This window comes from Panulirus ornatus, chromosome 12 (genome assembly GCF_036320965.1).
Source record: "Panulirus ornatus isolate Po-2019 chromosome 12, ASM3632096v1, whole genome shotgun sequence".
NCBI classification, from domain to species: domain Eukaryota; kingdom Metazoa; phylum Arthropoda; class Malacostraca; order Decapoda; family Palinuridae; genus Panulirus; species Panulirus ornatus.
Genome location: NC_092235.1, coordinates 24,402,478 through 24,424,735, shown reverse-complemented (window position 1 = coordinate 24,424,735; position 22,258 = coordinate 24,402,478). Strand labels below are relative to the sequence as shown.

At 47.4% G+C, this 22,258-nt stretch overlaps 1 protein-coding gene across 4 annotated transcripts in view; it reads left to right on the top strand.

The window, feature by feature from the left end:
* LOC139751879 (uncharacterized) overlaps positions 1-22,258 on the top strand; it is a 57,656-nt gene that overhangs the window by 16,858 nt on the left and 18,540 nt on the right. Inside the window, exon 2 of one of the 4 annotated variants that reach the window (XM_071667531.1) lies at positions 17,657-17,766. The exons of 2 other annotated variants lie outside the window; for them this stretch is intronic. The gene's annotated coding sequence lies outside the window, so the exon portion shown is untranslated. Of the gene's footprint in view, positions 1-17,656; positions 17,818-22,258 lie in introns of all 4 variants that reach the window. One more of the 4 variants, XM_071667530.1, reaches the window with a different exon arrangement.

Here is a 22,258-nt window from a genome sequence, read left to right as displayed (position 1 = left end):
CTTTATATATATATATATATATATATATATATATATATATATATATATATATATATATATATATATATATATATATGTATATATATATATATATATATATATATATATATATATATATATATATATATATATATATATATATGTATTCTTTTTTTTTTTTTGCTTTGTCGCTGTCTCCCGCGATATATATATCGTACGTTTGTCATGGCAAACCTCTTACAGACACGGAATAACGTTACCTAATTGTCGCTCATAGGTCAGGGTTTAAACTAGAGGCCAGCAGGGTACTCGTGCACTGAGAGAGACACGCTCTAGTGGCAGAGAGCAATATTTCATATCACAGTTTGTCTATATTCTTCTTTCTGATGGTGTGTGATTATGAATTGTGAACTTCACATTTTCCAACCCTGTCAGGGAGGTTTGATAACTGAACCGGATTGCGAGGCCGGGGGTCGTAATTTACTTACGAGTCGAGTGAAAGATTTGAATGTCAGATGTCAGGCCGTGAGGAAGACGGGGAGATATACATATATCTCATTATATTTCCTCACTAACGTTCAGGGGAAGGATGGTTTCCAACACAGAGGTCTGGACTTGGGATGGGAAGCGGTGCACCCAGATTGGCTGCAGGACCCGTAGTCCGAAGATGAGTGGTATGGAGGACTCCTGGTAGACGGGGATACCCAGGCCACAGTGTGTGGGGGGTTGGTCTTGATACAAGGTCTAGTTTTTCTTGACGGCTCCATAGCGTTGCCCCGGGTGGCTGTGTGTGTTGCGGTGGCAGGTTACTCTGCACGCTCGTTTTTCTAACCGCTTCATACCCTCCTCACAACGCACCAAGGTAGCATTTCTCGTAAGGACCGACCTCAGAGCAGGTTTTTTCCCCGTAAATCAATAATGCCGAAGAAATCACATACCTCGTTTCCCGTTCTTTTATGCAGATGAAGATGTGAATTTTTTTTGGGGGGTACTCCTTGGGTTTCGGTGGAAGTCGATCCCATCCATTTGGCGTGATGGGGATAACCGCTTTATCTTGAGAACGCCGACGAACTCATGGACGCTGATTCGGTTGCAGCGGTCGAGAAGAGGAGCATCGCCCTCCACAGTCAGGTGGCCGATGGCTCGAAGGAGTTTAAGACAAGGGTATAGAAGACGGGAACAGGTGTCATATGTAGGATAAGCACAGGAGTAGGGGGATGGGGGTGGGACAGGTGGGTGCTGGGTTGAAGGATCTTAGGTCAGGGGTGTGGGAGAGGGGTAGCGGGTGTAAGGTGTCCTGCAGGATAAGCTCAGGAGCAGAGGGGACGCCAGAGAGTGTTTGTTTGTTTGTTGGGTTCCGTGGCGGGCGGCCAAGTGAGGGACGCTCCTTGCTGGACTGTAGTCCCCTTGGCATAACGGTACAGCCTCGTGAGCACGACGGCACTGCTTCCTTAAGCGTTGTGGAAGTCCTCCCCCTTTCTTGACCGTACGGACCCTGGGGGGGAAAGACGGTACCGACTCCTCAGCACGACGAGAAGCCCTTGGCAACACACGGGAAAGCGTAGTGTCGCGCTGAAGGGCCCGTACCGTCGTGCTTACCCCGACGCACGGACTCGTTCCATCGGTGACATTTTAAAGGCTTCCGTCCGCTTCACAAAGGGAGGCAAACGGCGACAGGCCGTCGGGTCGTGTTGAGTCTGTCTGTGATTGTGGGAGACCGTAAACAAAGAGATTTGTGTGATGACAGTATAAATAAAAAAAAAAAAAAATCAGTGGGTCCTTTTAAAGTTGTTTGTGCTAGTTGGAGAGATCAGAAACACGTATATTGTAGTGTGTAGAGCAAACAAGTATATATATATATATATATATATATATATATATATATATATATATATATATATATATATACAACGAGAGAGCAAACAAGTAGATGTAAAACTTAGGAAGTGTCTAACCATGTTTAATTACGTTGGTCGTGGACATGAAGCAGTGCGTTCGTTGAGTTCTTATTACTCTGGGAAGCGTCCAGTTCTGCGGTTGTTATCCCTTAGCAAGTGGCTTACTGAGAAGAGTAGTCTTAAGAGCTTAACTGTCTTATTCATAGTTTTTTTTTGTCGTTCCCGAATTTAGGTTATCATAACCTGCCGTTTTTATTTACTTTCATTCCGTTTCATTTTGTCTGATCACGCGTGTCGAGTCTGTAAAACGTTGTCATCCGTTAGCAGCTAGGATGCAGGAGGAACGCGTGATGTCTTCATCGCAAAATACTTATGAAAGATAACAGTGAAGATCTTTTATACATATCCATCGTCATGACGCTAGTAGTGGCCCAACTGACTGGTTACTGACGCATGCCTCTGACATATGTTTCCTAGCGTGAGCACTATGCTTTCACAATGATTCCTTTCTTCTCTCTTACCAGAGGACATGATTTCAACTGTGATATTAATTATTGTTCGCTTCGGTTTTTCGTATGTTGCCTTTGGCTGAGACAATAACAGTATTCAGGAAGCCGGCCGTTTCATCATGATCACTTTCATTGTCACTCAACGTTTTCGCAAGCAACGTGTCCTCGTGGTTTTTTTAAAGCCGCGTGTGCTCACTCGACGAACGAGTTTCTCAACGAATAAGTACAGTGAATTATTTCGCCCCGCACACGACGCCTTCCCTCTGTCACCACGGTGCGTCCACTTCACTACACGTTCCCTTCCTGCCACCGCCTACACCTGGCTATCCACCCGTATATCTCCTCATACTCATACAGGTGAAGCCATGAAGACTATCGGGAGGCGATGTTTTGAGTATAGCGATTGGTGGAGACTGGAGGTGAAAACCTGCCGGGCGGGGGGATTAACTTTCCTGCCAACTGATAGATTGACGAGGTTGTGGTCGTTACGTCACGTCGCTCACTCCCGGCAGCCATGACTGCTTCACCTAGACTCCTCCCTCTTACAGGGTGAGGCGGGGTGAGAGAGTAGGTGAGGATGTGCACCCATGTCAGGGAGTGAAGCGGCTGGGAGATTTTGCAAGGTACAGTGCCACGTGGTAGTGTTTAGATTGTACCTGATCCGACTGTTGTTGTTGTTGTTTTCGTATTGTTGACGGGATTTTGTGAAATGATGAGGTGTTGATCAATTAACAGCTCTATTTTGGTATCGTTTATCTCAGTATTAAACTAACCTAACCTAACCTAGTGTTGCTTAGTGAAGGTTAAGTGTTCATGTAAGGCTTGGCTACGGAGTGCGTCCGGCCCTCATCATATGTGATCAAGACAAGACATCGGTCGAAACGCACGCTTGGCCACTGGGTAACCTTCCGCCGTTGAGAGTGAAGGAAACCACCACCGAGAGAGAGAGAGAGAGAGAGAGAGAGAGAGAGAGAGAGAGAGAGAGAGAGAGAGTGTGTATGTGTAAGACAACACTGTCTGTGGTCGGGTGTGCCTCCCAGGGGCCAATAGTCTCCAGTGAACCACAAGGCCGCCAAAAGCTTGATGCCCGTCACGCTTCACGCAGGAGGAACTCGTAAGCAAGTGCAGATCTCCCCAGGTTGGGTACACTGCTCATTAGGAATCTCGAGTTTCATATCATTTGCGTTGACTTTGTGTGGTTGCCAGACCCTTAAATGTCAGCGGAGCGCCGAGTTGATGATCGTAAGGCCCGAGGCCACAACGAGCCAGTGATTACCAGTGTCGTGGCGTTGATTAAGGGAGAAGTAATGAGACGATGAGCAGTTAAGGGGTAAAAGGGGAAGCCTGTGAGAAGCATTTCTTTTTAACCCTCTTAAGTGCCTCCCTGAGTCCATCATCTTGTCTGTTATTTGTGATGTTTTTCGTGTGTGTGTGTGTGTGTGTGTGTGTGTGTAGGTCGTGCCTGGTGCAGGCTGACGTCGGACGCGACCCTTGCGTATTGACTGCAGGACTCCAGGTTGGTACCACAGTGCGCGGGTCTCTCTCTCTCTCTCTCTCTCTCTCTCTCTCTCTCTCTCTCTCTCTCTCTCTCTCTCTCTCTCGGCGCCAGGTGGTACCGTACCGGGAGGTCTTCACTGTGTCAGCCCTGAAATGTTTTCAAAGGCCTCAGAGACTCTCGTGTACACGGCCAGGGGAAGACCTGAAGCTGTGCATACATTCAGTTTGCTTTTTTATATGCAAAATTTATAGATGTGTGTGTGTGTGTGTATGTTAATGTATATATATGAAGCTTCAGGCTTATCATAGCAGTCCGGTTTAGAGCTCAAGAAGTAAAGTAAAGCCTTTTTAAGGTAAGCTTAAGTGGCAAGTAAAGTAAGGCCTTTCTAAGTACCGACCACTGTCAATTAAGCTTAAGTGCCAATATGAAACTGCTGTAAATAGCGCGTCTTCTCGGGGAAGCAGGACTTGCTATGTCCCGAGATCTGTCGAAATACCTCAGATGGAAGATAAGATTATCAGATAAAGACGAGGATGAGTTTGTGTAGTTGCAAGGCACCAGTGCCATCATATGGGTTATGTTGCATGGTCTTGTTATTATATCCAGGAAGTGTAGGGAAGAGTCGCTCTTTGGGAAATTGTACAGATGGACACCAGACACACACACACGTAGATTCCTTTGGCTCTTTTAAAAGCGTTGCTGTTGTTAAAGGGAGACGATTTTTAAGCAGTCACCCTTGTGGGTATATGAATGGCCCAACCCTTGTGGGTATATGAATGGCCCAACCCTTGTGGCTATATGAATGGCCTGGCCCTTGTGGGTATTTGAATGGCTCGACCTTTGTGGGTGTATGAACGTCTTAACCTTTGTGGGTATATGAACGGCCTGACCCTTGTGGGTGTATGAATGGGCCGACCCTTGTGGCTTTTAGAATGGCTTTACCCCTGTGGGTGTATGAACGGCCCAACCCCCTGTGGCTTTATAGCCATGAATACATCACGGGAGATGTTGATCTGACAACAGCCTCTGTGTTGTGCCTCATAATATTCCAGATAGCGGTCGAGGGAACCAGTCACCCTTATCAGCTGGTGACGGAAAGATAAATCAGGAGCTCTCTCTCTCTCTCTCTCTCTCTCTCTCTCTCTCTCTCTCTCTCTCTCTCTCTCTCTCTCTCTCTCTCTCTCTCTCTCTCTCTCTCTCTCACGTATTTTATGTCCCTCAGGGACAAGTATAGTGGATGTCGTATTTCGAAAGCTCTAGTCGTAGTATGGTGAATTTGGATGTAGGTGAAGGGTTGCGAGATGTTAACATGTAGTCGCATGCCTGAAGATATGGAGAAATGTAGTAGTGTTGACTCTAAGGCATGCGTGGTGGAAAACAGAAAACGTGGACTGGTTAGAGGGCTGCGTGTTAGGTCGCGCGGGCGGGCGCCTGGCTACCTGGCCTGGAGGTGGCTGGTATCTGTGCCGGGCTTGGCTGCAGTGTGTTCGGAACCCACCGTGGTTGATATCATGAGGAACATTATTGAGGACCTGCCACCTGGTAGGTACTATGGGAAAACGGTATTGGCTGAGTGTGCTTCTGTCCCGGGAGATTAATAGAGGCAGGTGGGTACATGTATCCTGGCTGGTGCGTGTGAGTGTGTGTGTGTGTGTGTGTGTTGTTGTTGCAGAGGGTGGGGTGTGGGTGACCCAGTACGTGCAGGGTCATGGGAGCACCTGAGCCGAGGTGGGTTGGGGAGCATGACTGGTCGAGGTTACCCTGTCGTCTTGACCTGGTTGGTTCTGGTCGATCACCCATTGGGGCACGGCCGTGCGACCACACTGAGCACGGCGGTGATGGCTCGGCCTTATGATCTGTCAGGGGTTAAGTCACAGGTCCAAGCCTTTACACCCGGTGAATCGGCCCGTCCTTCCCCGAGAGGTCGTGCTCAAGGGTCGTACCGACGTGTTCGAGGGTCGTCCTTCAGTAGTTTTAAGTCTGTATATCCAACAGGTCATTACAGCAGATAAATCACTATTTCTCCTCTCTTGTGCCGTGCGATGATAGGAGGGTACAAAGATACCAGCTGGGCGTGTGTGTTTTCCTGAGGTAGTCGCTGTAGCGAGGTTCGTGTTTGGCAGGCATAGCTAGGGCGGGTCCTTCGCGTCTGTCTGCACCATCAGCCTGGCCTCGACAGCCTCATGGTCGGTAATCTCATACATCCCGGTGCGACGCTTGGACCTTATGTGTCAAGTGCCGCCCGGTCGCTAGACAGGGGTACAGCTGTTTTGGTTGTTGAATGTGTGTTGTTGGTAGAGGGGAGGCAACAGTCAACCAGACGACTCCTCATCTAACCACTTTACCACCCAGTCAGTACACCAAACAGCTAGCTCCCTCCCAGCCAGTCAACCAACCCACCAACAAACGAGTCAGTCTACCAGACGGCTGTCCCCTCCCCCAGCCACCCAGACAACCAACCATTCAGCCACCCAACCATATCTCTCTGTCAGTCAACCAGCCAGTGAATTAGTCAAACGCTCTACCATCCCAAACATCAGTTCGTTAAGCACCACGCTACCCTACTAACCAGCTAGCCAACCATCCTACTAACCAGTAATTCAGCCAGCCAAGGGCAGCCCTTAGGGACATGGGCATGAATATTCGTAGGCCCTACACTCATGCCCCGCCGCGTGATCTAGTGCCGATGGTGATCAAGTTGAAGGACACGGCCGCTCGTAGATTGAACTTGAAATAGAGGTAGGATGAGTTTACGTAGACACACACACACACACGGACCACACGGAGACCTGTGGTCCTAGCGAGGTGGTCTGGCCTTCACGATACTGGATTTGAGGCTTCGGTTGTAGGAAAGGCAAAATGAAACTTGGCAAAGAAGGGAAAGGTAGGCGCGCGCTGTCTTGGCCATCGTGGCAATTGAAAGTAGTAGGTCGGTGCACAAGTGTGATGGTTTGAATGTGACGAGGGAGCCAGTAAACACTGTTTCTGCTGCGTCAGGCAACTCTCCTCGCACACCCAGCCTAGGCTTAGCCAACCTGCACGCGCTATTTTGGTGGGGAGGAACACATTGCTAGCACAACACATGTCACTAACTAGCGACGGTCGTAGTACTTGCTTAGACGTCGAATGAGGCTTGGAGGAGTACGGCAGGTATAGCGAGGATGGTTGTAAGACGGGTTTAGACAACGAGTGAAGATAAAGATTCTTTAAGCCATGGATGATTTTTTTTTAGGACTACGAATCCTCTAGCCTGAGCAGAAGGATAAGGCTAAGAGGTGTGTGTGTGTGTTCGACTACCTGGCCTCGACGATCCATGGGTCTCCAACGCCAGTCTTCCACACGAACCCCACAAGAAAGGAGTAAAGAGGTCTTATTAGGGTCTCAAGGGTTCAGCCCGGGGCGGCCGACGGTGGCGGCGGTGGCTACAAAGGTCAGGAGGAACCAGAGGGCCGTAATCTTCTCCATGGGAAAGATGGGCTTCGATAGAGGCCTTCGTCAGGAAACTTAAAAAAAAAGTGTCGTGGGGGGGAAAAAAAAATCCGTGCTTTCCTTTCTCTGGAAATGTTTATGTATCAATTTCTTTTTTCGTTCTCGTCGTGGAATTTCTAGCAACAAAGGAGGGCACCATTTCCCTGCTCCTGAGTGGAATGCAACGTCGAAGCGAGTGACACACACCCACACACACACCCACTTGAAGACAGAACGAGTGAGCCTGGGTTGATGGGTTAATTACATACATCCTCAGAAGGGAGTAAGAAGTGGGTTCGTCACCCTTGCCCGTACTGGGTCGCACAGCCCACGGTACGACACGGGCTGGAGGGGAGGGGTTGTGTTGTTACCGGTCGTTCGTAAGAGAGGGACCTGACGTGGACAGGAAGTCGTTCTCTCGCACCTTGAATCGTATTTTGAAACCCTGGGGGGAGAGTGTCTGGACACTGGCGGGAAATAGGCCGCTGTCCTTGATGATGCTTGTCACACTTGTGTACCTACCCGTCCCTGGTGGCACACTCGCCTGGCGAACGATATCAGTGTTTGTGGCAGCCTTTGGGTGGGTTTGTTTGTGGCAGCCTCTGGGGTTATTTTGCTTGTGGCAGCCTCTCTGGGGTTATTTGTGGCGTCATCGAGGGTTTATTTTGTTTGTGGCAGCCTCTCTGGGGTTATTTTAGCTGTGGCAGGTTGATGCCTCATGAAGGGCTAATCAGTTAAGATACTGATCTGTAGATTCTTATCAGTAAAGATATATTAACCTCTCCAGACTTTTTATCAGATATTGACCTTTCTTATTTTTTTTTTTTAATGTTCTGTGATAATGGTGAATATGACCTTGGCTGCTGTGCTCGGGTTATGGGTTGGATATTGTTGTGAGGGTATACGAGACCAAGCTTTCTCATGTGACCAAAGCTTTGGTAACGCTTGTGTGTTTGGGACGTATACGAGACCAAGCTTTCTCATGTGACCAAAGCTTTGGTGACGCTTGTGTGTTTGGGACGTATACGAGACCAAGCTTTCTCATGTGACCAAAGCTTTGGTGACGCTTGTGTGTTTGGGACGTATACCAGACCAAGCTTTCTCATGTGACCAAAGCTTTGGTGACGCTTGTGTGTTTGGGACGTATACGAGACCAAGCTTTCTCATGTGACCAAAGCTTTGGTGACGCTTGTGTGTTTGGGACGTATACGAGACCAAGCTTTCTCATGGGATCACAGCTTTGGTAACGCTTGTGTGTTTGGGACGTATACGAGACCAACTCATGTGACCAAAGCTTTGGTAACGCTTGTGTATTTGGGAAGCCTGGTACTCTTAAAGAGTCAGTCCAGCAGATGTAGTACTGTTTGAGTAATGTTTCCTGTGTGTATATGATGGAACTGAGAGGAAATTTACTCATACCTAAGAGTGATTGCTGTCATACAAGTAGACGAAGCTGGTTTGATGATAGAGGTTTATTGTAAGTTTATATCTGGCGTTGAGTTCCAGGATGTATTGAGTCTGGAGTATCGAATAGACTCGCCTTCCAGGAAGGAGCCTTGAGGCGAGCTATTCCGGGTAGAGGCAGGTGTATGTGACTCAACGACGGGATCTCATGGTTAAGCCTGTATTGCCAGTCGGCGATGACGTCACTGCCACGTCACCACCCACGCCATGACGTCCTCAGGGATCAGCAGTGTGTGTGTGTGTGTGTGTGTGTGTGTGTGTGTGTACGTGAATTGCACAAATTATTTTTGCCCCCATTTTCGGGCCGAGTAAACGTTAGGATTCTCGCCGCGTCACCCCTTCTTCCAGACTTCGTCTCTCTCTCTCTCTCTCTCTCTCTCTCTCTCTCTCTCTCTCTCTCTCTCTCTCTCTCTCTCTCTCTCTCTCTCTGCCCGCCCTTGAGGCAGAACAGGAGCACTGGTGTCCCGGCGATGCTCCTCAGTTATGTAGCGCAGTTGTCCGCGGCCAGCCACTCGCATCCCTCCCACCGAGGGAGTGTGATGGCAAAAGCCGGAGGGCGTGATGGCGAGGTTATGGAGAAGATCGGCACGTAATGCACGTCAGCGTAGGGGAGGAAGACAGGCGTGTGGTGTGGTGGTGGTGTGAGCCAGGAGATAGCCGCCGGATATCGTGGGGTAGCAGCCGTCCTCGCACCGTGTGGTACAGACGGTACACATGAGCGAGGAGGCGGCCCCCCGTACCGTGCACCGCTTCGTCAGGAGGTACGCATACCCCTCCCCCTTTCCTCCGCCCTGCCCGCTGAAGGACTTGCGGTCGCAGGGCAGGCCTGAGGCCATGTCTGGCCCGACCCGTGTGGTGGCGCACGCACGCATGCACGCCTCTCCCTCTCTCCCTCCTGCCTCGGGCCATGGTATGTTTCCCCCCTTCCTCCTCCTCCCTCCTCCCTTACCCACCCATCTGCTGATCCGTCTGCTTCTTCTGCTCCTCCTCCTGCTCGCCGTGAGTTCGCTCCGGCAGCGGTCGACCCAGAACCGTTGTGCCTCCCGGGAAAACTGTCCATCGGTGTCCTCCTGGATTGTTGTACTTCGGGGAGAAGTCTTCACCCCTCCATGACCTCCCCTCCGTTAAGAAGGAGTGGCGGGGGAGAAGTCTTCACCCCCCTCCCCAATGACCTCCCCTCCGTTAAGGAGGGGAAAGGGGGGGATTGTCTTGTATGGCATGTGACCTCCCCCACACCCCACCTCCCTAGTGGTGGTGGGGAGGGAGGAATCTTACAGTGACGTCAGGATGGGGGGGTCTCTAAGAGGGGGCTAGGGTAGTCACCAACATTTGAGTCTGTGGCAGGGAGTGAGGGAGAGTGCGTCTGGCAGGTGCACGCACGCACTTGGTCACGGGACATCCACGTAATGTCGAGGGATGATGACTATTACCAACACTTATCATCATGTACTACTACGTGAAGATCGTCGTTTTCTACACGCACATCAGCGGATGGACTTATACCAATTGACACACACACACACACACACACACACACACACACACACACATGGGGACCATTCACCATACGCACGCAGTCCACGGGTCATACCCATAACAAGAGAGAGAGGAACTCTGCGGTGGGAAAAAAAAATAGCCAACGTATTGTACAACGATTTTCCTTTTTCCCCCAGCGATCATGAACGTGTGCTCGGAGGATGTTGTAAGCTTACGTAATTGGGGAGTCTGGCTGGAATTCCAGACATCTGAACTATTTTAGAAAGTCGGGGGATGATAGGGTGATTTCCCTCCTCAGCAACAAACTGGTACACACACACACACACACACACACACACACACACACACACACACACAGAGCGGGATTACTATGCTACGTAGGAATACAGCAGCAGCTGTATGTAGTGGCTGCATTCAGAGGACCAGTAGCAACAGACACGGTAACAGCAACACGTACAGTGTACGTGAGGTGCACACGTGAGCAGTGGCCAGGGTGACAGGGAACCATAGCTTCGACCCCCACCAACACCACCACCCAGTCTTGTGGTGTCCCGGCCAATGAACTCGGCCGACCTCCCTCGACCCAGCCAGATGCAAACGCCAAGTCCCGTGCACGTACCCTGTGGTTACTGTACACGGTCCGACTTAACGAAGGTAGTTCCCTTGTTATATCTGATGAGGTCCTTATTGACCATGCTATCCAAACTCAGGTTTAGCTTCGTTCAGTACCCCAATCAGGACACAGGTTTAGCTTTGTTCAATACCCCAATCAGGACACAGGTTTAGCTTCGTTGATACCCCAATCAGGACACAGGTTTAGCTTCGTTCAGTACCCTAATCAGGTCACACGTTTAGCTTCGTTGGGTACCCCAATCAGGACACAGGTTTAACTTCGTTCAGTACCCCAATCAGGACACAGGTTTAGCTACGTTCCATACCGCCCATACCACCGGAGACCCACCATTCCATGTCATTTCATATGGATGCCCCTGTCAACAGATACGCATTATAGGGTCCTTGTGGATCCACGTCGTGTGTTTGAGTGGAGGGTTGCTGAGGAGGGGAAGATTTCGGCGTGAGAGAGAGATAGAGCATCATAGGCGGAAATGACGTGGAAAGCTGGCCGGACATGACCACTCTGGGCATGGATAGATATACTGGGTGTTACGTTTCACTCACTGATAAGTGTGTATAGCGTTTCAAGGGAACCTGCAGTGTATTAGGGGGGGGGTATGGGGTATAAAAAGATATTGCCCAACGTATCCCTGTTGCGTGTCGTGCAAGGCGACTAAGACGGAGGTTGGGGGAGAGAGGAGCGTGGGGGTCGTAATCCTCCTCACCTATAGTAAGTATCGCACTAGACTTAGAAACGAACCGAAGCGAATGTTTTCCCCGTGTAGGCTCATTCGTATGTTTTATGACGCCTCTCTCGCTATGACGGAAAAGGTCAGGACACACACACACACACACGTGTATTGCAGTAGGTCACAGTGGTGCGCTTAATCTAGTATTTACTGATAATCGCGAGGAAAATGAAACCCGATAAGCCACAAGTGCACTTTCGTGTTGTGAAACACTTGTGTACCAACGGCCTCTTAGCTCCGCCTCGTCTTTGTATATTAACTGACTTCTAAAAGTCCTCTGTCTCATTCCTATATCTCCCCTAACGATGTGATCATTACACGAAAATGCACTTGGGGATTATCGTGTTTCATTTTCCTCATGGATATCAGCATTATATATATATATATATATATATATATATATATATATATATAAAGAGAGAAAGAGAGAGAGAGAGAGAGAGAGAGAGAGAGAGAGAGTAATTAGGAGTGTACAAGACGGGATTTCTTGCTGGAATTCAGGGCTAGCACGTAGCGTTCTCCGCACGTCTTGCCTGCTGAATAATACTTCCTCTGTGCCACTACCCACATCATATGCTAGTCAGACCTGGCTGCGTCTGGACCTTGTTGTCGACCATATATCAAGTTTTCTGTAAAGAGTCCGGTAATTGCGTCTCTCCGTCTTCGCGAGGCGTTGTTAGACGAAGAATCGTCTTGGTGGCTCCCATTCACTGTATATCCACTGTGTAATGATTTGAAACCCGATCCTGCAATCCACAGCCAAAACCCACAGTCTTGCTCCGTACGAATCCCCTGACCCTCTCATGTGCTATGGTTCAGCCCCATCAACAGCACGTCGCACACACACTCCCCGTATAGCACATTGCCTTTTTGTTTTATTCATAAAAGGCACGCCTCTCAGTACATGTCATATCAGATATGTTGCTACAACGGATAAGACCAGAAATAGATGCGTCAGTCTCATCAACTAAGACACTGTGAAATACGAAGTGTGAATTACATTTTCCACTCGGCAACTGAGGTGTAAGTAAGTCTTGTGCTATACAGTGGTGCGGAATTCCAACACGTCCGTCGTAAGCTAACGAGGCGAGTGCTGCTATATTCAGGACGGATCACGTCCCTCCCCAACACGTAATCCTCGCGTTAAGATGCATATCTTGACGCGTACACGTCAGGGGATCCGACTTGGTCGTGTCAAGGGGGGGGGGGGGGGTTCACGGTGATGGGTTGAATACTAACAATCATGATGTGAAGAACGTGAAACACACGCCAGCTGTGGTGGAGGCTGGCAATACTACATTACTCAAGGTATGCATGCTAGTTCGGGATTAGCGCCCACTTGGAGTTTCCTCGTCACTTCATCCCAGCTGGACTGACGGACGATCACAGATGATTCACCGTAAACCTGAAGTACATTACGTCCCTTAACGTAGCGGTAATTCAAGGACCTGTGGCTGAATGTAGCACATTTGGGTGAACTTCATGGGCCGACCGGACTTTGTAGCGACGCTTGGGAATGGTTTCCGATATAGGTGTGTGTGTCTGTGTATCTCTCTCTCTCTCTCTCTCTCTCTCTCTCTCTCTCTCTCTCTCTCTCTCTCTCTCTCTCTCTCTCTCTCTCTCTCTCTCTCTCTCTCTCCCCCCGCGGCTGGTGCCCCAGGCAGGTTGGCTGCTCAGTACACGGAAGCTTGGCTACCGGCCAGGCTGTGGGGTAACACACGATTGTAATATGAAGTTAACAAGGAACACAGAATAATGATGTAGCAGTCATTAGGTAATGATAGATAAAGGTTATTGTAATTGTTATCAGGCAATGGGGGGTGATGATGAGGCTCTTGTAATTGCTTGCTGTTAACAGGGGTAAAACGTATTTTCCAACAGATAGTACTGATTATATAGACCGCTGTGCCTGTCATCAGGTAGTGAGGTGATTTGCGGACGACTGTCACCGTCTACGTGAGACAGACAAGGTCATGTGGAAGATCAGACCATCGAGGTGTGAAAAGCTTTTATTTTTGAGACGTGTTCGGATGTGGTCTGTGGTCGCTGGGATGAACCACCCCCCGCCCTACGTACAGCCGGCCATCTGGGGTGAGGAGGAGGAGGGAGTGTGTATGTGTGGTGGGGTGATGGTTTCCTCTTCAACAGTGTAGCCAGGGTTACCAGTTTGTACCTGGGGTACAAACGTATCGGGTGTCCACACACCCTTGTTTTTTTTTTCTCCTCCTGACTGGCAAACGACGTGACACCGGTTGATGATGCCTCAATCATAGCCATCTGACGCTTTGGTTGGTTAATTAATTAACGATCGTAAGGATATGCTTGACGTAGGTGGTTGTGAAATGTACTCACCCTCCTTCATGTAACGCCGACGGTATTAGGTTACAGGAGGGGGGTGGGTGGGTGGGTTACATATGATGTAGCCCTCGAAGAGTCTGTTGTCCGGGCCCCTCGTGTGTGTTACAAGGAGTACAGTTTTCTTCTCTTCAGAATGACCCATATTAATGTGACGCCTACCTCAGGTTCAAGTCAAAGACGGCCGGACCATCGCGCCCAGAAATCGAACACACTGGTCAAAACAGTGACCTTCTTGCTCAGGGGAGGGGTAGGGTCGTCGTGGGGGTCGTGCTGAAGGGACAAGGGGGGTCTTACTGTCGTGTAGTGAAGGGGTTAAGAAGTGAACTTCACGTTGCAGTACTGACCCTGGGATGCTTGTGAAAGGCTGCGGTGAGGTCTGGTCATTCGTGGCCTTATGATGTTAAAGTAGCAGCGCGCCAGATTCACTTAAACTTTCTTGCAGTAGTATATTATATTTTAGGGACCCAATCGTTGGTGCATTGACGTGTGCCTCCATCACAGTATTACTCCGCCCGTCTCGGGCTCTTGTTACGTGCGTGGACGCTGTCAGGTTTTGTGTTTCAAGGCAAGCTTGTGTGTGTGTGTGTGTTGCTGTCGTGGTATTGTGTGACGGGGTTGTGCTTCGTGCGGCTGGGCTGGCCGGGGTTTGTGTTGCGTGTGGTGTTTCCAGCATCCCGCCGTCGTCCCGTGTTCCCTCCCATCTTATCGTGAAATACGTCTTCTGTGGGCCTCGCGTTTTTGTGCATTCTAGTGCAGTTTTTATGGGTTTTTTTGTTGTTGTTGTTGTGTTTTGTGTCCGGGTTGTAGCGAACTTTGATAAATATAAGCACCGACGCGCAGCAAGCAGTCGACGCGCGTAAATCTTAGAATAAGGAAAGTTTCCCTCGTTGATGAGTATTTTAAAATGGCAAACCTTCATACGAAAACGGCCGCTCCCAGGCCTATAACGGGTTTGATGGATGTCCAGTTTCCCCCCTTAACCCCCCATTGGCAAAACATTGATGTCATTTTGGGAATATCTCACCATTTAGGAATGGTTATCCACAGTCGAATGATATCACTTGGATGTTTTCCATGTTGAAGTCGGCCGGCTAGTGTATGCAGGCAGCGTGGAGTACTACTGGTGACCTTTTTCTCGTTGGTCAGGTCACAGGTCACGGCATGATACTGTAGGAGATCGTACCGTCCAGCTCAAGTGGTGGTGAGGAGGAAGTGTACGAACTGTGTAATGTCTGGATATCTTGTCGTAAAGTGTGGAGCATAAGACATGGCTGTATAGTAGCTTTTCATTTTTACCTTACGAACTCTATGGGAAAACATTTTGGAAGCGTGGCCATGTCGGTTCATTAGGTGGGCCATGGAGGATTCTTTTGGGAAGGAAGGCCATGTTGGGTGTTGGGCTAAGTCATAGACAAAGGCCTGGTGGAAGTGTGGCCATGTAGGGTGGTGTACCGTGTACCGTAAAGAAGCTTTGGTGGAAGCGTGGCGAACTAGGCCATAGGCGAAGCCTTACACTGTTTACGACCAGGTTTGGGTGTAACACTTCGGGTACGAATTTGATTTCACCATCTTGTTACACCATACGTTCTCTCTCTCTCTCTCTCTCTCTCTCTCTCTCTCTCTCTCTCTCTCTCTCTCTCTCTCTCTCTCTCTCTCTCTCTCTCATCGTTTATTGCAAGTCAGACCCTCACAGACTCTCGAGCATCATGTAATTCAGGTTTTACAGTGTGTGTGTGTGTGTGTGTGTGTGTGTGTGTGTGTGGTTACCTCAGGATTGCACTAGTGCTGACGACACCTCGAAGCGGAGGGATGTACTACTCGGTTGTGCACTTTCCGCTCGTGTCAGTTTTCTCCCGCTCTTATCTCCTGACTGGGTCGTTGGATATAGACCAGGTTAGTACCGGAGATACTGCACACACGTTTCTGTACCTGTTCGAGTTTCCAGAGTCGTAGGTCAAACGTGAAGGTTCTGTCTAGTAAAATGCTACAGACTGCTTTTCTTAGCAGTTGTCCGCAGAAAGGGGGGTCGTCAAGGGATGTGAAATTAAACTTTTAACATAGATGTTAATCTTATACGTGCGATTAAGTTTTGAAGTTCAAGGGTCAAAGATCAGGCCATGAGATGACATTAAGAAGGCGAGGCAAAAAAGGGGGGGGTTGCGTAAATGTTTTACGAACACGCATTCCGTTGTCATTTATATTTACGCGACTTATGACGCAGGTTGTATTGCGCTTAACTACATCCAAGTGCCACGTAATATAGTTTTTATTGCGCGTAACTGCACTGACACGCGTCATGTAATGAACCTGTGATTGCTCACTAGTGCATCCTTATCACCTATTCTAAAGCAGGTTTTAATACGACAACCCTCGCGTTAAACAAGACCAGGTTTTACTGCGCAAGACATCATCCATACACCACCTATTCGAGCGGGTTTTACTGCAGAGTGGCTGACGCCATACACAACCTTTTAATACTGGTTTTATTGAACGTCATTTTACCTCAAGGGGGCCAGCTATTGTGTGGCAAGGGTCGGACTTAGGTGATCTTTATATTGGTCTGCCATCTCGGGTTTCACACGGTAGCATTAAACCTCTTGAGCACCACGATACGACCCTTGGGTATGCCGCTCGTACACCGCTGTTCTCGGGGATCCCATTGTCGCACTCTCGGGTCGTACCTACCTACGTGTCGTGCACGAAGCGGTTGTGGTCAAACATTCATTTGAAAATTTTCAAGTATTTTTCGGCGTGGAAAAAATATCAGGGGATTGGGGGCGTTTTACCATCTTTAATCTGTCCATCGTTAGAATTACACTGTAGACAGTGATAGGCCTTTTTATTTATTATTTACTTCTGTATATTATGGATGTTTATGGAAGTCGTCTTTTCTGGTTTTCTGCATAGGACCAACAAGCTTGGAATAGGGCAGATCCCAGGAGAAATATTCCCTCTCTGCTTCTCCTTTGGTGAATGCTCATTGCATGATGTTAGCATATGTTTCTTTGTGTTTCCACTGGTGTTAAACCTTAAAATCGTTAGTATTAGTGGAAGGCACAGACATTAGTGGACTCAGGCGACTTCAGTTACAATAATGACAGTACAGTATCTCTTTTAGGTGGTCGAGAGCCATACCAGTAACTTAAGTTATCGGGGAACAGTGTGAACCATTTGAATTCGTGGATGGAATTTGCTGGTATAGTGTTCGTCTTCGAGCCAGTGCTGATTTACTTCCAGTAAATGTCATGGACCCGGCTACTGTGGGTTTAAGACAGCGATTTTTCTTCTCCGGTTTCATCGGCGCTCGCACGCGGAGCGAGGCTGGCTCGATTTTTCCAAGACAATATTAGCATTACTGTATACTTCAAAACAGAATGAATGTTACCCCTTATATGTGTATTATCCTTTGTATGTGTAGATCTAATGGGAACTTTCTTGCCCCTAATAGTTGAGTAGTGACATTGATTGGATTGATGAATTCCTTATCTTATCCTGGGTTCGAATCATTCCTAGTTAATGAGTCTCGAAGCTTCAGTCTTTTCCTCCTCCTCCTCTTCCTCCTTACCACTTCTTTGACCCATCTCTCGTCACTTTCTGCGTTGATTGTAAGTTTTCTCTCAGGTCCTCCAAGTGTACTTCGTTCATCCTCGCTCCACCGGAGCTGGGGTCAATAATATCAAAAGCTTAGAAGTCGGGGAAGAAGAAGAAAAGTTGAACCCGCATGAGAGAAGGCGAGTCGAGTGCACGTCTGTCTAGCCGGGAGTGCAAAGAGTGCGGGGCGGGTAAGTGCTTCACTCTCTGTCCCGTAGAGGCCGTGGTTGAAGGGTAAACTAGTATATTATGGACCGTAGCAACTTGATCTCATACGACAACAGGGCCTGCGGTGTTGACGGAGTGTTTGATAAACTCGCCCCACGGGAATAGCTTAGCGAAGGGAGAGGCTGGGGGCTATGTTAGTGTGCGGAGGCGTGTTGGTAGGGGCGATAGGTAGACGTTAGTTGATGTAAGGTTGGTGGATGATGGTCTTTGTGCTGGTAGATGGGAGGCGTTGGAGTTAGGGCCCAGTAAGATTTGGGTTTTCGATTGGGATTCGTGATAGTTGCAGGGCGATGTTGGTGGTAGTAATGGCCTGAGTGATAACAGTTGATTGTTCAGTATGCTGCCTTATTTTCGCACTGAAAAGTATTGATTATGCTCATCTCAAGAGTTGCTCACCAGTCGTTTGTAGTTGAACTGATGTCTGGGAGTGTTGGTTCTCCTTGTGCGACAACATTACTCCTAAAGTGCATGTGACATTATGTGGCAGTCGATACTTCTTAGTCTGAAAAAATTTTTCCCATCATGTGACTACTCCCTTTTATCAATGATTTTCTTTCCTCAACCACAACGACATGCACTTATAAGCTAACAACTCATCGTTGCGCTTCTCTTTGCTCATTATACTCGACTTTAGATTCACTCTTATCTTCTCTTGCACATTCTGCCTCTCATCTCATCATAACGTCCTGTTTATGTGCTTCGGATTCTTCGCTTCTGACCTCTTGCTCTGCTTATGCAAAGGAGTTGATTCGTCTTTGTTTACAGTACTGCCGTCACGTGAATCCTGGACTGTTCTAGCTCTCCATAATATACGTACTTACGTGACAGAGTTGAGTCCAAACCAGTCAAACTTATCAACTCGCCCAATTTGACCTGAAAACTTGATTCTTTTTACCCACCGCTGGGGAGATGGTTCGCTCCCGTCTACCTTCTGCCGCACCATTAGTTCTCACAAGACCTAACTGCTCAAGGGCCTCAGCCATTAGTAAGACAACATAATGTACAGCAAGCCATTCTGTCACATGACAATTGTATGGCCATTAGCAGCTCAGAGTTGGACCATGGCAATAATTGTTTGTTTCCCTAAACTGCTAGTTTTTAGAACGTGATAGCCAAAACCTGCCACTTTTTAAAGGGTAGATTTTTAAGCTTCTTTAGAATATAAGCCTCAGATTATTTTCTTTCTCTTATGTTTCAACTTTTTTTTTATGTCACTAAAGACTTATACTTGATATGTCCATCGAATTTGATTTTCACAAACATACGGTGTATATATATATATATATATATATATATATATATATATATATATATATATATATATAGACTCAACCAGGGCATGTGAAACGCCTGGGGTAAACCATGGAAAGGTCTGTGGGGCCTGCGTGTGGATAGGGAGCTATGTATTCGGTGCATTACACAACAGCTAGAGACTGAGTGTGAACGAATGCGTCCTTTTTTGTCTCTTCCTGGCGCTACGTCGCTGACGTAGGGGGTGGCGATGCTGTTTCCTGATTAGCGGGGTGGCGCAGGAATGGATGAAGGCAAGTATGAATATGTACATGTGTATATATGTGTATGTATATGTTGATATGTATGTGTATGTGCAGGTATGTGTATATGATTGATGATTGAATGGGTCGTTCTTCGTGTGTTTCCTGGCGCATCCTCGCTCACGTGGGAAACGTCGATCAAGTATATATATATATATATATATATATATATATATATATATATATATATATATATATATATATATATATTACTATTATTATTATTATACTTTGTCGCTGTCTCCCGCGTTAGCGAGGTAGCGCAAGGAACAGACGAAAGAATGGCCCAACCCACCCACATACATGTGCATATACTTACATGTCCACACACGCACATATACATACCTATAACCTCAATGTATACATATATGCATACACAGACATACACATATATACGCATGCACATAATTCATAGTCTGCCCTTATTCATTCTCGTCGCCACCCCGCCACACATGAAATGACAACCCCCTCCCCCGCATGTGCGCGAGGTAGCGCTAGGAAAAGACAACAAAGGCCACATTCGTTCACACTCAGTCTCTAGCTGTCATGTGTAATGCACCGAAACCACAGCTCCCTTTCCACATCCAGGCCCCACAAAACTTTCCATGGTTTACCCCAGACGCTTCACATGCCCTGGTTCAATCCACTGACAGCACGTCGACCCCGGTATACTACATCGCTCCAATTCACTCTATTCCTTGCACGCCTTTCACCCTCCTCCATGTTCAGGCCCTGATTGCTGAAAATCTTTTTCACTCCGTCTTTCCACCTCCAATTTGGTCTCCCACTTCTCCTCGTTCCCTCCACCTCTGACACATATATCCTCTGTCAATCTTTCCTCACTCATTCTCTCCATGTGACCAAACCATTTCAAAACACCCTCTTCTGCTCTCTCAACCACACTCTTTTTATTACTACACATCTCTCTTACCCTTTCATTACTTACTTGATCAAACCAGTCCTCAAACATCTCATTTCCAGCACATCCACCCTCCTCCGTACAACTCTATCTATAGCCCACACCTCGCAACCATATAACATTGTTGGAACCACTATTCCTTCAAACATACCCATTTTTGCTTTCCAAGATAACGTTCTCGACTTCCATACATTTTTCAATGCTCCCAGAACTTTCGCCCCCTCCCCCACCCTATGATTCACTTCTGCTTCCATGGTTCCCCCCGCTGCCAAATCCACTCCCAGATATCTCTCTTCGCTTCCTCCAGTTTTCCTCCATTCAAACTTATCTGCCAATTGACTTGTCACTCAACCCTACTGTACCTAATAACCTAGCTCTTATTCACATTTACTTTCAGGTTTCTTCTTTCACACACTTTACCAAACTCAGTCACCAGCTTCTGCAGTTTCTCACCCGAATCAGCTACCAGCATGCAGGGGGAGGGGGTTGTCATTTCATGTGTGGCGGGGTGGTGACGGGAATGAGTGAAGGCAGCAAGTATTAATTATGTACATGTGTTTGTATGTATGTCTGTGTATGTATATATATGTATATGTTGAAATGTATATGTGTGGATATGTATGTATATACATGTGTATGTGGGTACGTTGGGCCACTTTCGTCTGTTTTCTTGCGCCACCTCGCAAACGCGGGAGACAGCGACAAAGTATAGTTAGAGAAATAATATAAAATAAAATAGATGAATATATATATATATATATATATATATATATATATATATATATATATATAATATATATATATATATATATATATATATATATATATATATATATATATATGTTTGATGATAGAGTGGCAGATATAGGGTGTTTTGGTCGAGGTGGTGTGCAAAGTGAGAGGGTTAGGGAAAATGATTTGGTAAACAGAGAAAAGGTAGTAAAAGCTTTGCGGAAGATGAAAGCCGGCAAGGCAGCAGGTTTGGATGGTATTGCAGTGGAATTTATTAAAAAAGGGATGACTGTATTGTTGACTGGTTGGTAAGGTTATTTAATGTATGTATGACTCATGGTGAGGTGCCTGAGGATTGACGGAATGCGTGCATAGTGCCATTGTACAAAGGCAAAGGGGATAAGAGTGAGTGCTCCAATTACAGAGGTATAAGTTTGTTGTTTGTTGTTTGTGGAAGGTATTAAGAATATATGGTGTGGGAGGCAAGTTGTTAGAAGCAGTGAAAAGTTTTTATCAAGGATGTAAGGCATGTGTACGTGTAGGAAGAGAGGAAAGTGATTGGTTCTCAGTGAATGTAGGTTTGCGGCAGGGGTGTGTGATGTCTCCATGGTTGTTTAATTTGTTTATGGATGGGGTTGTTAGGGAGGTGAATGCAAGAGTTTTGGAAAGAGGGGCAAGTATGAAGTCTGTTGGGGATGAGAGAGCTTGGGAAGTGAGTCAGTTGTTGTTCGCTGATGATACAGCGCTGGTGGCTGATTCATGTGAGAAACTGCAGAAGCTGGTGACTGAGTTTGGTAAAGTGTGTGAAAGAAGAAAGTTAAGAGTAAATGTGAATAAGAGCAAGGTTATTAGGTACAGTAGGGTTGAGGGTCAAGTCAATTGGGAGGTGAGTTTGAATGGAGAAAAACTGGAGGAAGTGAAGTGTTTTAGATATCTGGGAGTGGATCTGGCAGCAGATGGAACCATGGAAGCGGAAGTGGATCATAGGGTGGGGGAGGGGGCGAAAATTCTGGGAGCCTTGAAGAATGTGTGGAAGTCAAGAACATTATCTCGGAAAGCAAAAATGGGTATGTTTGAAGGAATAGTGGTTCCAACAATGTTGTATGGTTGCGAGGCGTGGGCTATGGATAGAGTGGTGCGCAGGAGGATGGATGTGCTGGAAATGAGATGTTTGAGGACAATGTGTGGTGTGAGGTGGTT